This window comes from Spermophilus citellus (assembly GCF_964194105.1).
Source record: "Spermophilus citellus genome assembly, chromosome: 8".
Classification (NCBI taxonomy): domain Eukaryota; kingdom Metazoa; phylum Chordata; class Mammalia; order Rodentia; family Sciuridae; genus Spermophilus; species Spermophilus citellus.
Window position 1 is genome coordinate 72196088 of NC_138189.1, and position 17056 is coordinate 72213143.

Here is a 17056-nt window from a genome sequence, read left to right on the forward strand (position 1 = left end):
AAAATGAGAATTTAGAACCAAAAGGAGGTGAGATAGAAAACCAGTATGATGAAACATCAGGGACAAGAAGGGTTCTGGCTAAGCAAACCTAATGGGATTCTTGCTGAAGACAGGCAAGAGAGATTAGATATCACCTGGGTAGGGGTGGAGAATGGAAAATGAGCCTCTAAGGCTTAAAAGAGCTCCACACAGCACTCCATGAAAGGAAAAGGGAAAAGATATTGCCGTGACACTCCAATCTGTACCATGACTCAGTGTAAACCACAAAGTCAAAGGGTTGAGGCTGTTATCTACCCACCCAGCCACAGATGTCTACAAGCTCTTTCTTTCTCTTCACATGACACTTAGGGTTTTTTCTTCTCCCCGAGAACAGATTTTTCACAGTACAGTTTACATCATCTAAACAGTACAGCTTACATCATCTAAATTTATGTATTCACCTATGTGTGCAATCATGGTCAAGCATAGCTTGAACCGGACCACCTCCCACTCTATCCTAATAGACCACAATAGATTGTGGTGCATGTGGTACGCTTCTAAACCAGGAACTCAAAGTACTTGAAGGGAACCTGGAAACATGTAAGTAAACCTCAACTTGGGACAAACTGCCCTCTGCTATTTTTTACAATATCAGTGTTCACCTTACTGTAGCTTTCAGGACAGTTTCACTCACAGACTCCAAATTCAGACTAATCCAGGGGTCTCTTTCATTTATTTATTTATTTTAGTCTAGGGGTTCTCAATGACAATACCATTGAAATTTGAGACAGACAACTCTTGGTGGTGTGTGTGATTGTATCATTGTGTTGTGTAGGGGGTATTTTGGATCATTTCTGTTCTCTACCCACTAGACTACATGCCAGCATACCACCATCCCAGTGTGTCAACAAAAATGTATTTTCAGTCACGAACAAATTGTCTCTGTGGGCATTGTCTCCACTTGTCGAGGACTATGGATGGACAGTTGGTACACCGACCCCAAGGCTGACCTTGCAAACAGCTCTTCAATCTATCCACAATCTCCTCTCCCAGTTCCTGGAAGGTACATTCAGAGTACCACTTATTTGCAGAAAAAAATAAATTAGGTGGAATCTTAAAATTTAAGAATCATTTGGATTCTGAATTAATCCATGACAAAAAATATGTTCATGTGTACATGTGTATTTATACAGACATACATATACACAGTAGTAGCCAAAGAATCCAACTAAGGATCAATCCTTTCACATATGTACTTTGATCAAGGTATCAGTCTCTTTTGATATCTTAAGCGTCTTAGAAGGGTTTTTGAATAGACACAATAAGAACTGTTAAAATTACTACAAATTACTGATGTTGTCAACATTCATGACTACTGTAGTTTCGCCACCTGGGGAATGGAACCAAATGAAAATGCTGTTCCCAGAGATTCTTCCTTTGGGGTCAGTATCTTAGGCAAGGGCTCATCCATGATAATCATATGAGGGAGCATCTTGATTTGCAAGAGTGACAGCTATTATGACAACTACAACATGTCCAAAAATTATAAAATGTCTCAAGATTTTATCCCCTGAATGTTAGCTTCAGAGTTAGCACACCTGACCATTGACATTATGTGCAGTATTTATTTGTCTGCCTCTTTATCCAAATTTAACCTTCATGAGATACCTTATTCAGAATTTGGTTCCATGTGTTCACTGCTGAACCTAGAAAACACTTCATAATGTCCATTCAGTGCATGGTGACACTGTTGTCCCATTATTGCAACATTGTTTTCTAATTTCAAAGAAAAAAGCTGTACCAAATAATTTTACTGTTTTCAAATAGAGAATAGGGAAAATTATGCCTTCTGTGAAAATGGAAGATAGATTTTCCCTAAAGAACACTCTGGAATTATCCTCAATTGGGCCACAAACATCAATGGGGAGGGGAATCTATGAGGGCCATTTATCAAATACTTAAGGACTACAAACTCATTTTTAGGTGTGGTGTGGTTTCCACTCTAAGGATGAGGAAAAGTAGCTCCAGGAAAAAAGGAAAGGTGTGAAAATAGAGGCACATCTTCATTTATGGGTAGATTGCATAGAAAGGCCTAAAGAAGCCAAAATTCTATACCTACAGGCCTCTAGAAGAACAAGTACTTGATGTGTCCTGGCTGGTTGGAAGATGGGAGAGGTGTGTGGAAAGGAACATGGACAACATCTAAGAGCTGAGATTGGTCTGCAGCTGACGGACAGCAAAGCATTGGGACCTGTGTGCTACTTCCATAAGGAAATGGCTTCTGCCATACCAAGAAGAGCCTGGAAGAGAACCACAAGCCTCTAGAAGAGATTGTGGCTTGCGTGACATCTTCATTTTTATTTCATGATGTCCTCAGAGCCCTGTGGTAACAACTATCTCACACAAAGAACTACACAAAAGCAGGAGTTGTCAGCTGCTACTTTTGCACTCTGTTAGAAAAGAAATAAAGCACAGCAATAACAAAAACAAACATGGACCCAATAATTCCTGCAAAATATTTTTGAAGTAGAGAGTATAACTTTGCCAGAAATTTGGGACAGTTCATGGCTAAGAACTACTTGAATGAACCCCCAACAAATATGAGTCAGGTCCACCTCTTCTGTTTGGTACCCAGGCAGCTGATAACTAAGTGTCTGCAAAGGCTGACTTACATGGTTAATCCCTCATCCATGCTTGCCATAATTCCTGCTGTTGACTTCCACTGATTCACAATATCATAGAAACAATCAATACCAATGAACGTTGTTTTTCCAACTTTTTTCAGAAAAAAGTAAATTCAGAACAGAAATATGAACAAAAAATAATTATTAGATTAAAAAGTAGACTTTTAAACTTCACTATGCACAAATAGAATAGAAGTTAATGAAATTCCTACATACCTGTCTCCACCTTCAATAAAGCTCCTCCCATCTTTCAAATCATCTGCTAGGCAACCTTTGTGGCCACAGTCAGTAATGACCAGGTTCTGTCCATGGGATGTACAACCACACACTGGATTCGAGTCAGGCATTGAACACATAAATATATATATATATATATATATATTTTTTTTTTTATTTCATCACACCTGTTTTTCCCACCATCGGACAGTATACAAACCACCTGGAAAGTAAGCGGACATCAATATCTTTAAGACTGAGTAACAATAAGAGAACTGAAAACCATCTCAAGGTGGAACACTGACAAACTAGTGTCTATTAAGTGACTACTGGAGTCTAAGAAAGCAGACGGTGTAGAATCACATTCCATCCCATAACTGTGAGGGGGTGAAAGAAAAAGGCTATAAGATTGTCTATTTGGCAATGTGCAACCAATGTTTAAGTGTGCAAAATCCTTTGTGCCAATGACTCAATTTCTAGGAAGTTAGTGTGAAGTTAACCAGGATAGTTTGAAAGTATTGACAGAAGGATACCAGGATTAGGACAGTCACCTTTTGAAGGATGACCTTTATATGTAGGGCACTTGCTAAATACTTTTCTTGACCCAATTTAGTCTTTTAGATACCCACTAGTAAGTACTATTGTCCCCATTTGAACTCTGGGCAAACAATCTTGGGAGTTCACAGAAACCACCTGACTTACAAGGTGCCCCACATTGCACATGACCTCTGGCAGGACACTAAGCAGTTAGGAAGTTGGGCTCCCACTTGGTCTGTTCCTGATTTAATGAGAAAGAAAAAAAACTCATTTTTTTTTTTACCATAAGGATAACTACAGGAAGTTTTGGGAAACATATTTTCTTATCAGATTAAAACTTAATTATATATTAAGTGAATTTTTCTTCCTTTCACTTGAAAGGATGTAAAATTTCAACTATATTGTTTAAATTGATCAAGATTAATAATTTTCCTGCTACTCATTACATTAGTTAAACATCATTCTTTTTTTAAGAAAAGTTAAGTTTTTCAGGTTTTAAATTACTGGCAAACAGTAGCTTGTGACGTTTTTTTAAAGTTTCATAAGAATGAATTCTACTTGACTCTCATATTCTTTTTCTCTTCCATCTTGACAATGTCAAATGCAATATTTTCAAAAAACCAGCCTTCAATTTGTTGTTTTCCTTTTGTTTGCAGTATTGAGGATCAAACCCAGAAGGTTATACTAGAGCCTCAACCTCAGCCTTTTGTATTTTAAGACAGGGTCTTGCCGAATTACCCTGGTGGCCTACAGAGTTGTGATGCATAGCACTTTCATGCTCTTTCAGTTTGAAGTTGTCTTTCGATTGAGTAGTTTAAAGTAATCTATAATATAGCTGTTCCTTGGAAGCCACCTAAGATTGCAGTTTTTTGAATAGCCTGGCCCTGTTGCCTCCTGAGAAGACAGAGCCAAGCTGGATCAAAGTACAAGATTGTGGGTGTTTAAGGCTCAATCCAATTTACAACCAGTAAAGAATCAAGGGCTAGGATAAGAGAGAATAGGGACTCAGAGAGATGATCTCAGCAAGTGAGGCTGTGATTTCCCAAGGTACCTCCCAATCCCAGTACATGTGGCTGGGAGAATTTAAAGAAACTGACACACCTCCTAGAGGAAGAAGTAGAGAAATTGAAGACCAGGACCTATCAAGGAAAGGCTGTTCAAGTTACATTTTGAATATTCACCACGTAGAACTAACCAGATTAATTACACTGAGTGCTGAAGATGACATTTGGCAACAGGAATTTTTAAGCTGATTGTGGATGTAAACACTGGTAGGTACAACTATTTTGGATACTGAAACACTGATTAATAGTATCTAGTGACCTTGAACATTCTACTCCCAGGTGTATCCCCAACAAAAACACATACTTGCGTGCATAGTAGACATTTGCACAAGAGTATCTATAGTGGAGCTATGAGTAATAGCAAGACTAGAAACATCCCAAATGTACACCTGCAATGGAACATGTTAAATTCACTACAATGAAATACTCAGCAAAGCAGGAAAGTGAATTCACTAAGGCTATGCCCAAAACTGAATTCAAAGATTGAGCAAAAGACAAAAAAGACTATGCAAATATGATTCTGAATAGGGAAAATTAAAAAAAAAAAAAAAACAAGCATCACCAAGGTATGGTGACAGAAATGGGGGTAATATTTTATTTGCAGGATAGTGACTGAGAGAAACAAAGTTAACAAGTACAATGAAAGAAAAATGGTATAATCCTTTTAGTATAAGAATTCATGTCTATGTAAGCAAATGAGAAAATAAAACATGAAGAATCCTAAAAAAAATTCCAATAAATACAGGAGGAAATTTGGGAGAAAAAAGATCATCAGTTGGTAAGAATTGTTATAATTAGTAGCAATTACTTCATGCAAGAATCAATGCATGCTGAAAAATGGGTGAAACTTAAATGAGAAACAAAAATTTGCATAGCCTTAAAGTATCTTCCCTCAAAAAACATCATAAGAAAAAAATCATAAAAGGAAAAAATATCCTCTCAACAAAGGGTCAAAATTAAAATTACCATTTAAATCAACAGCCTGTACTTGCATATAAAATGGATTGATAAAAACCCACAATCACATGTGTGGTATTCTGCAAGAATGCATGACTTGAATCTAATTAGGAGGAAATTCACATTGAGAGACTCTACAAAATAACTAGCTAGGGAGCTGGGGTTGTAGTTCAGAGGTGGGGCATGTGTGAGGCACTGGGCTTGATTCTCAGAACTGCATAAAAATACAGTAACTGTATTTTTGGGGTCCATCTACAATAGAAAAATTAAAAGATATGTCTGTCATTAATAAAATTGTTAAACAAATAACTGATTATGACAGTGTCATTCCAAAATATCAAAGCCATAAATCTTAAAGACAGACCGAAGATAATTTCCAGATGAAAAGAAGTAAAAGAAAGTGGAGCCAAGTAAAAAAACAGACACCACCAGGGAAGATCCTCCCTTTGTAGAAACATTATTCCGAACAACTATCCACACATGGAAACACCTTCAGGAATAGAATTTCAGTGGGTTAGACAAAGGAGGTGGACAGGAAGGGAGAGGGAATTGAAATGGGAAAGACAGTGGAATGAATCTAACATAACTCTACTATGCTCATATATGAATACACCACAGTGCATCTCACCATTGTAAACATCCTCAAGACTGGGATCCTAATTAGAGTAAAATATTTGTCATGTTTGTAGTAACATATTAAAATGGATTCAACTGTCATGTATAACTAAAGGGAATAAAAATTTTTAAAAAATTAAAAATTTAATTTGGAACCAAATATATTTTATAAACTGTTAAGTTTAATGTTCTTCTGTCTTACAACTAAATTCCTAAAATGCAAGCTATAAGATTTCATGTATGTGTTTATACAGGTGTACATGGTGTATGTTGTCTTCCTTCTTTTTAAGGAATTGTTTTCAAATTAGCGTATAGATAAGTGAATAGAAACATAAATTACAACTGTTAAGATTAATTAAACTTTTAAACTTAAATGACTTAAATAAACATTTGATAATTCAGCTGAAAAAAAAAAAACAAACCAACTTCATAAGAACTAAAAAAACCCCAGAGATCAGGGGAAATATTTGTAAATTATGTATAAGGAACTCAATAAACTAAACAAGAAACCCAATGGGAAAATGAACCAAAGACCTGAATAGACACATCCAAAAAGAAGACATACAAATGGCCAACATACATCTGTAAAAAAGTGCTCAGTGTTAGTAATCATCACGGAAATCATCACAGAAAGGCAGATGGAAGCCAAATGACAGCTAGGCTGGGTGGTACATGCCAGTGGCTCCAGAGGCTGAGATAAGTGGATTGGGAGTTCAAAGCCAGCCTCAGCAATGGTGAGGCACTAAGCAAGTCAGTGAGACCATGTGCCTAAGTGAAATACAAAATAGGGCTAGGGATGTGTCTCAGTAGTCAAGTGCCCCTGAGTTCAATACCCAGTAGCAAAAAACAAATCAAAACAAACAACAACAACAACAAAAATCCACATGAAGTATCACCTCACTCCAGTAAGAATGGCTGTGATCAAAAGTGTGGAGTAGGAAGCCGTTGCACACTACTGGTGAGACTGTCAACTAGTACAGCCTATCATATGAGACAGAGGGGAAGTTCCTGAAAACTAAAAGCAGGACTACCCTATGATCCTATGATCCCACTCTGGGTATACGTGTAAAGGAAAACAAGTCAGTTCATGAAAGAAGTATCTGTGCTCCTATGTTTACTCAGCACTATTCACAATAGCCAAGATAAGGCATCAACCAACACAGCCCAGAGATAAATGGAGAAAAAAGGTGGTTATACACATATGATGAATATCACTCATTATAAAAAGAAGGAAATATGGTCATTTGTGACACCATGGATGAAGCCAGAGGATAGTCCATTTAGTGAAATAAGCCAGGTACAGAAAGAAAAGCACCATATAAACCTCACTTGTTTATAATCTAAAATTGTCAATCTCAGAAGTGGAATGTAGGACAGTATGCACCACAGGTGGGGTTATTGGTGACAGAGAGCCTATAGGAGTATTGTCAAATAACACATAATTATAGTTAGTGACGAGGAACAAGTTCCAGGGATCTAGTGTGCAGCATGGCAACTATATTTAATGGTGCATATTATATTCTTGGAAAAATGTCACGAGAGTGGATGTAAAGTGTTCTTACCACAAACACAACTATGTGAGGTAATGCTTGTGAATTAGCCAGATTTAGCCATTCCACAATGGATATATACTTGAAAACATGTGGTAACCAATAAATATATGTTTCTTTATATGTTTTACCTTTTTTTTCTAAAGAGCAGAGATATTTCATTTGAAAATGAATATGGCTCAGAAAAGGTGTTTCCCAGTATAGCCTTCCAGGATTCCCTACAGGAACTAAGAGTAGAAAATCTAGGCTCCATGTAAAGGGAAGAAAAACACATTGGCTTCACAATTAAGAAAGCCTCCCAGGCCAAAGATCATCCTGGGGGCAAGAAGAGGATGCAGGATGAATTAAGGAAAAGTACTCAAGGAAGGGAGAAAGGTGGGATCTTTCTGTAGAAATTCAGACACCAGATAATGACAACTTGGTCTAAGAAAATAGATGGAAGGAAAGATCAAGAATTCCATTGAGCAAGGAGAAGTATTGAAGCAGAAGAAATAGGATATGTACTTAGATTATCACTGGGGATGAAAACAATGATGATTTCTATAACCCATTTTACAATAAATGTGTATGTGGTTTCACTTTTTAAAATAATTCCAAGTTCTCAAGCCTGAGAACATTAGCCTAAGATGATGATACTAAGGAAGCACTAAACCCTGACAATGTATATTTAGCTACACTACTTGGACTTCAGTTTCTGCCACACTTTCGCTCTTGCCTCCTGTCCTCAAAGATCAGGCCCTGAAAACTCTTGCACTTGGGCTTCTGTTTCATCTGGTGGGTTTTCTTTGGGCTCAAAGCAAACGACTCTTTCTGCCTCCCGTGGAAAGTCTTGTTCCCATACTCATGGCCTTTACCCTCATGGAATTCATAAGCCATCCACTGGCCCTTGGCCTCAGGGTCCTGTCCTAATGCTATACTGGAACTGAGAACTACTAAAAGAATACAAAACAAGGAAACTGAAATTCAGGAAGAAGCAAACAGGATCCAGATGAACGGTAAAAAACCAATAGCAGTGGTGAGAACTGCCAACTACCTGGGTGAATCTAAACAGGAAATGATTATATAAAGTAGTTATTATATTAGCAACTGCAACTTTCAGAGATTAAGAAATGAGAAGGAAATTAAATGCTAGAGACTATCAACAGACATGTAGGGTAGGAGAGGGTGCTAAGTTATTCTGAGTCATTCCCTATATTGCTGGGGAGGTGCTGATTAATGCTTGACTTTGTTAGGTCTAGAATATATACTAAAACCTTAAGGGTAAATCACATCAGAATTAAAGTAGAAGGAAAAAAAAAAGATGTAAAGGGGGAAAAGAAGAAAAAATAAAATAGGATTGGTCAATGAAGGGTCCAAAAAAAAATTAAGCTAAAACAGTAGACAGAATGAATAAAATCTTTAAAAATCCAAAAGTATCAATAACCAGTAAGTGCAAATGGGACTAAACACTCCAATTAAGATTCTCAAACTCGATGTAAGAAACTTCATTACATAAATCTAGCTATATTCTATTTATGCGGCACATATAGGACAAAAATAAGGGCACAGAAAACTCAAAATGAACATATAAAAATATGTACCTAAGAAAGTTAGCAGACCTGCTTCAGTGGTAGGAAAAATGAGCCTCAGGGGCAAAAGGCGTCACCAAGAGCCAAGAGCGTGGCCGCCCATGGTTGTTCCAGCCTTCCATTCAGGGCCCTGTCCTGTATACCAGGGTCATTGACCCGCTGGGGCATGGATTGTGGCTCAGTCAAGGGCAAAAGGCCAAGGCGCTGCCCTGCAGCCCGAGTCTCCTGGCTCTTCCTGCCCATGGGCCTTGGAGAAAGCCTGGGTGGGGGCAGAGCACCTCACAAACCCGCAGGGGGCCTCCAGCAGGTGCATCACATATTTCCCCCCTGCTCCTCCTCCTGCTCCTGCCCTTCTAGCAGCTGGCCACTCTGCCCTGAGCCAGGACGTGAAGATACTTTCCAGGAAGAAGTAGCATAAATGACCCTTTGGGGATTATAGTTAAATTCTCGTGACAAGAATATAAAGCTATATGTATCTTTGTACGATCTTTTTGCCACATCTCAGAAATGTCTGTGATCATATCTCTTTTTTTTTTCATCTCCATAAAGTCTTCTCACTCTCTTTCCTTTAATTAGTTTGGCTAAGGATTTGTAAATCTTATTTATGTTTTTGAAGAACAAATTCTTAGTTGAATCAATCTGAAATATTTTTCATTCTCAATTTCATTAATTTCTATTCTGATCTTCACTATTTCCTGTCTTCTACTAATTTTGGAATTACTTTTTCCTTCCTTTCCTAATACCTTGAGGTAGAATATAAGCTTATTTAATTGGGATCTATTTTCTTAATGTATGCACTCAATGATTTAATTTTTCCTCTTAGAACTACTTCATACTATGCCAGAGATTTTTATTAATACTTAATTTTTTAGTTATAGGTGGACACAATATTTTTATTTTGGTTTTTATGTGGTGCTGAGGACTGAACCCAGTGCCTCACCCACAATAGATGAACACTCTACCTCTGAGCCACAACCCCAGCCTGGCCCAGAGATTTTGATATGTTGCATCATTGGTCTTATTTGTTTCTCAGAATTTCTTGTTTCATTTTCTCAAGGCTTCTATGATTTGCTCTTCATTTAAAAGTGTATTCTTCAACCTCCATGTGTTTATGATTTCTATTTTTAGCTGTTGATTTCTAGTTTTATTCCATTATTATCTGATAGAATCCACATTATTATATAGTTTTTTTATGTTTGCTAAGACTCACCTAGAATAGGGTTTATTTTGGAAAACCTTCCATGGGCTGCTGAGAAGTAGGTAAATTCAGTTGTTTGGAGGCAAAATATTCTGAGGATATCTACTAGGTCTATTTGATTTATAGAATTATTTAGTTCAGAGATACCTCATTTGATTTTATGCTTTGATGACTTATCTATTGGTATTAGGGGTGTGTTGAAATCACCCAGTATTATTGTATTGTGATGTATCTGGGATTTCTTGAAGTATTTTTTGATGTAATTAGGCACACTACATTTGGAGTCTATTTATTTACTATTGTTTTATCTTCTTTGGGGTTGTCCCATTTACAAGTATGTAATTGCCTTCTTTGTCTCTTCTTCTTAAATTTTACTTGAAACATGCTTTGTTGGATAAGGGAATAGTTACTCCTGCTTGTTTTCAGACTTCATTCATATGGAATATTTTTTCTATCCCTTTACTTTTAGCCTGTGGATTTCTTTGCCAATGAGATGAGCCTCTTGCAAATAGCACACAGTTGAGTATTGGTTTTTGCTCCATGATGCTTATCAGTGTCTTTTTATTTCTTTTTTAAAATATTCTTTTAGTTGTAAATGAACAAAGTATTTTCATTTATTTTTATATGGTGCTTAGGATCAAACCCAATGCGTCACACATGTGAACCATGTGTTTCACCACTGAGTTACTGTCCTAGCCCTCATCTGTGTCTTTTCATTGGGGAATTGACACCATTTACATTCAGTGTTATTGTAGATATGTGTATGAAATGTATTGCCATTTTGATTTGTTTGCTATATTTAATTCTATCCTGGCCCTCATGTAATTCATTTAGTTCTCTTTTATTGATCTATATTCATCTGGTGGCTTTGGAGGTGTTTTGTAGTTTCGATGTGTGCAGTTTTTTTTATTTTTTATTTTTTTGAGTACTCTTTGTAGTGCTAGCTTAGTGGTCATAGATTCTTTTAGATTGTCCTTGTCATGGTTTTTCTTTCTTCATCAATTTTGAAAGACAACTTTGCTGAATATAGTAATCTTGGAAGAAATTGTTTTCTTTTATAACTTGAAGTATTTTGTTGCAGGACCGCCTCAATTTTAGGATCTGAGATGATAAGTCGGATGTTAACCTTATTAGTTTGCCTCTAAAAGTGACCTGATGTTTTTCTCTGTAACTTTTAATATTCTTTCCTTATTTTCTATATTGGGCATTTTGGTTACAATGTGTATTGAAAAGCATCTGATCTGATATTATCTATTTGGGGTCCTGTGTGATTCTTGTATGTTGATGTCTCTCATTTATGATATGAAGAAAGTTTTCTGTTACTATCTCATTGAAGCTGTTCTTAATGCTTTTAGCTTGTATGTCCATGTTCTCTTCTAACCTAATATTTCTTAGGTTTGTTCTCAAGAGGATGCTCTCCCAGAGTTCACATGTATATTCACCATGGTCTTTTATTTTTTTTCCTTTATTGTATACTGAGTATTTAAGTTCATATGTCATGTTTTAGAGACCTCCCATTTTGTTTTCTGCACAATCTAATCTGTTGGTGATGCTTTCAAATGAAGTTTCATTTTGATTCATTTTCTTTCATTTCTAGGAGTTCCAAAGGATTTCTTTTCATTATTTTTTTTAATTGAAATGGTCTTTCATCTCTTATATCTCTCTCTGAATTCACTCCTTAGATCTTCTTAGAATACTGAAGCAAGTGGGTGCTTTTCAGAGCATAGAGAGACAGGCCATGTTGTGTGTCTATTGATCTAGGAAGTAGGTGGAAGCAAGTGAGGAAGGGACTGGAAGAAATCCCCAGGGAATTCTCATAACATGCAGAAAATTGCAGTTTTCTGGCTCCAAAAACCTAGATCATGACCTTGTTAATTTTGTAACAATTTCCTTTCCCCAGCACCCCAGCTTGCTTCTGCACACCATGAACTTTCAATCAGGTTTGTAGGTTTAAGGCAATGACTTTGAGTTGTCATCCTGGCTTCAATAGCCACCAAGCTCAAAGTTGATAAGGCTGGTGGGTTGGCACTCTGGCCAGAATAGCATTCACTGAGCACATGTGACTTTCTAGAAAGAACTTCCACTTGACCAGCAGGCAAGTCTGTACAGTGATGAGGGACAGTGTAAGTTTCCTTCCCTCCAGGAATCATGGGTCAAACATGCATGATACTGATCAATGAATGAGAAGGGCAGTCAGGGCCATGAGATTTACCATGGTGACTCAAACCCCTACTATGTGCCAGGCATTGCACTAAGTCCCCTTTGGAGATGATCCCACTTAATTCCCACAACAACCTTGAAAGGGAGGAATGATTTTTCAAAAAAGATTCTCTGTTAGATCCAATTTAACACATCTTCTTGGAAGGAATTGGCAAAGGTCACATCATGGTTTTTATTATTAGAAAACATGGATAGTTAGTACCCTAGACCACTCCCTATTCTTAACTCTACAACCCATCTCCTAACTCCAGAAGGAATTAATGCTTTGCTGGTTTGTTCATCTCTAGAGACAGAATGTCCTATATGCTGTTACCAAGTCCCCATTTTGAAATAGGTAAACTGAGGTTCACAGAAGCCAAGTCATCCTCAGGTCTGAGTCAATAGGGCTGAGCATTATTTTTCATTTTGCTATAATTATTATACTTTGTGCAAAAGTTCAACAAAATCATGTATATCCTATACAACTTCCCCAAATGTTTGTGTTTTTGCCCATTTGCTTTATGTTTTCTGATTTTTTCCCCTAAGCCATTTTGAGAATCAGCTAAGTCCTATGCACTTTACCTCTGAATTACATTTTATTTCCTAAAATAAGAATAGTCTCTTGCACAACATGAATATCACTTTTTAATGAGAAGATTAATATTGGTAGAGACATTAGCATGATCTCATCTCTTGACTTCTTTCATATTTCACCATTTGACACCTAGTTCCAATACTGTACTTTACACTAAAATAATTATAAGGAAGAGAAAAGCAAAATAGAAGAAAGAAGAAAGAAAAAAGTAAAAGGAATGAGAAGAAGAGGAATGGCAAATTGCACCATGTATTCGATTGCCATGACTTTTGAGTGTCTGCTCATCTGGAAGAGTCCTCTGACTCACATTTGTTGGATGTTGTGACAGCTTTGAAGAGCACAGGCTGGTTATTTGGTAGAATGTTTTCAATGTAGATTCCTCACACAGTATTTCTGCTATGCACATTGTTGTTTTAAATTTTTGGTATTGAGCATTGAACCCAGAGGCACTTAACTATTGACCCATATCCCCAGCCCTTTCTATATTTTACTTAGCAACAGAGTCTCATTTGGTTGCTCAGGGCTTTCTTCATTTGCTGAGGCTGGCTTTGAACTTGTGATTTTTCTGCCTCTGCCTCCCATGCTGCTGGCATTACAGTCATGCGTCCCATTCAGTGCATTGTATCAGGAGGCATGGTCAGCACTGTGATTGCTCAGGGAGCTTTGACCCTACCATTCAGGTGGTTCCTGCATGCTCGTCCACTGCAAAGTGATTATTTTTTCCCTGTGTAATTAAGTTGCTTTTGGGTATATATTGGAACTATGAGAACACAAGACTTGGGACTTGACATTTTGAGTGCAAAATCCAGCACCATCTGCTACATTCACCATTTCCCTCTATAGCTGGCATTTTTTTCAGGATTCACCTGGCACTGAGCAAAGTACCTTAACATATCATTTCTTTTATCTCTCACTAATTTCCAGAGGGATGGATGTCCCATCTATCACACTTGGCTTCCCACCTATGTCACACAAATATATTCAGGATCCAGAAGAGTTAGTTAATCACTCCATGCTAAAAGAATTCTGAGAAAGGTCACCCCCAGTTCCATCAGCCATAGAACTGAAACCAGCAGCTGAAATGGTTCTCACAGATTTTCAAGGAGCAGATGTCCTGGTATAATCCAAAGAAAACTCCTGCCAGAGATGTGAACCAACAGTGGGAAACCCATGTGTGTTCAGCTCAGACAGGGCCTAAATGGACTGCTGCAATGGCTTTTATGAGACTTAATATTCCCCTTACTGGAGCCACATTACTATCAATAATAAACAGCAGCGTCTGTAGTGTTGATCTTTAAAGTAAATTCTATTGCTATTAGCTTACCTGCCCAACTATCAAAAAGAATAAAAAAACATTCTAACTGCAATATTCTCCTCTATGATGGTTGGTGTTCTTTCTTTCTTTATTAGCAATTTCCTTATTTCCTGCTTATCACTGAACTATCTGGAAGATTTTCGTATGTTTGAATGATGGTGTTCAATTGATGGTGTTCAGATTTCTATTTCTTCCTCTCACTATTGAAATTCTCTCTCTCTCTCTCTCTCTCTCTCTCTCTCTCTCTCTCTCTCTCTCTCCCCTACTTGTAGCTGCTCAACTTCCACAGTGTACCATGCCAGCAGGCAGAAATGACTTTCTTTATTAAAATCATCTCCTTTGGGGCATTGGGAGGAGGGAGAGAGAGAGAGAGAGAGAGAGAGAGAGAGAGAGAGAGAGAGAGAGAGAGAGAGAAATCACTACTTCCAATTAACAGGGAACCTCCAATACTCAGTCTCACTTCATTTGATGTGTAGTCTCTGAGGAACTGAAGTCACAACAGAAGTTTATGGAAAAATCAACAAATAAGAAAAATACAGGAGAATTTTCTGCTTGCACATGGGTGAGCCTGTAGAGAGATAGCATAATCTGCGTAGAGGACAGGCATCCCTGAGTCTCCCTCAGGAGACTTCTTAAAGAGCAGCAACTCTTCTCTCAGTAATCCCAGCAGATACAGTTTTATTTGCCCATTTTCTGTATTTGAGAACCAGAAAAATTGGCTGCATGTGTTTCACACGCACATTGCATGCAAAACAAATATATTAGACACCAGAATAAAGTTTGATGTGGTGGATGGTCACACATCAGGCCTTTCTGGAATTAGTTCTGACTGAGTGAGGACCAAATTCATCTTCCCATCTCACACTGACTCTGGGGCCTGTATTGCTGCCTGTAGAAAGGCAGGCTGGGTTGTTCCAGCTCTTTCTCCTTTCTCCTCTGTCCCAGAGCATAGAGATGGATTTTCTTATATTATATTTTCTTATATATGAAACCACTGTACTTAATTTTCTAACACCCAGATCTCAGTGGGCCACTGACTTTACAGCTTCCTTCAGTTGATCTTCTGGCTTTGGACTTATGAACAACATGAATCCTAAAAGGTAGACAACTGGGCAAGAGACTGTTTTCCTGTCTCAGGGATCTTGTCCCATCTCTAGCCTCTAGTATGGCAATGTCTATTAGTGTTCAAAGAAGCACAGTATCAATGACCATTAACTGATTGGATGGAATTTGACACACTGAAAAAACTGCATAGGACTCACACCCTCTGTCTTCTTCCTAAGGTGGTGGACTTGTGTGTATCTACATCTCAATGAGGTGAGAAATATATTATTCAGGCAAGAAGAAAGATGTGTTTAGGAAGAGTTTTAATTTGGTCTGAGTCTTTTAGTATTTTCAAAGGTCTTTTCTCCACATCCTGCCCCCACCCAAGTATAAAAGAAACACATATTCATTCCAGAAAACATGAACAAAGCAGCTTCTCTGTTAGGGGGTTTGACTGTTAAGAAAGATAAGCCACATCCAACTGGTTTAAGCAAAATTTAATTTATTTAATGCATAGCCTATATGTCCCAGAATTGGAAGGAGGTTTTGCAAACTAGGTTTAGAAAGTGAAAATGAATTGTAGAAGCCATAGGAGGTGGTGGAGCTGGAGCCTTAGCTACAGTGGGAGGAGTTTCTGCTCAGCTTCTGTTTTCTGTGGCCCATAGCTTGGAACTCTTCTTTTGTTTGCACCGTTAACTCATCAGGATGTGGAATCTTGTGAGAGGGTATCTGACTGGCTGGACTGAGGACATATGATTATTTCCTGCTTATTTATATTTCTTAATTCCAGTAGAGAAAGGAAGACAACTGAAATTACCTGGTCACCCATGCATAAGGTAAGGACTTGAAATCAAATTTGGGTGTGGCAACCACACTCCTTGAGGATACCCATGAGTCATGATTTTTACCTCCAGGTATTTAGGCTATTAACATAGGTCACTCTAACACTGAGCCAGAACTCATTTGCACAACCAATGGATGATGGCACAGTAAAGGTTATGTGGCTTCTGAAGGCACTGTTCTTCTTCTTTGATCTCTCTTGTTACCCACTCTTGAAGAAGTAGCTGTACTCTTACAAGATGTTCCAGCCAGATGTGGAGAAGCCCATGGCAGAATAAACTGGGGCCACCTCCAGCAAGGACCTACTAGCCGTGTGAGAGTCATCACTGTGGAAATACATGCCCAAGCCCTGGTAACCTCTAAATAGCATCTCTCACTCTCTAGATGGCCCACATTCTCTCTTGAATGCTTAATTCTTGGTTTACTCCCCAAAGCATCTCTATCTTGTGATTGTCTTTATTCTCCCTTGAATATGTATTTAATTTCCTAAATATCCCCCATCTATGCCTCTGATTGTGAAGTCCTAAAATTCTTTTCTATTTCATAAGCCAAGAACCCTGCTTTGCTGAATTGAGTTGCCCCTTCTCTCCAGGAACACTTGGGACCACGCTTCTTTGGAGATACCTCTTCACTCATGCCAGGACTGCTGAATATATTTTTGTAAATCCCATGAAAGCAATTTGGAAATTAAAGAC

At 37.9% G+C, this 17056-nt stretch overlaps 1 protein-coding gene across 2 annotated transcripts in view; it reads left to right on the plus strand.

The window, feature by feature from the left end:
• LOC308655043 (uncharacterized protein) overlaps positions 1-16613 on the plus strand; it is a 33467-nt gene extending 16854 nt beyond the window's left edge. The window contains exon 3 of one of the 2 annotated variants that reach the window (XM_081304819.1): positions 16580-16613. The gene's annotated coding sequence lies outside the window, so the exon portion shown is untranslated. Of the gene's footprint in view, positions 1-2100; positions 2459-16579 lie in introns of those variants that run through there. The other variant, XM_081304818.1, reaches the window with a different exon arrangement.
• The last annotated feature ends 443 nt before the right edge of the window (positions 16614-17056 follow it).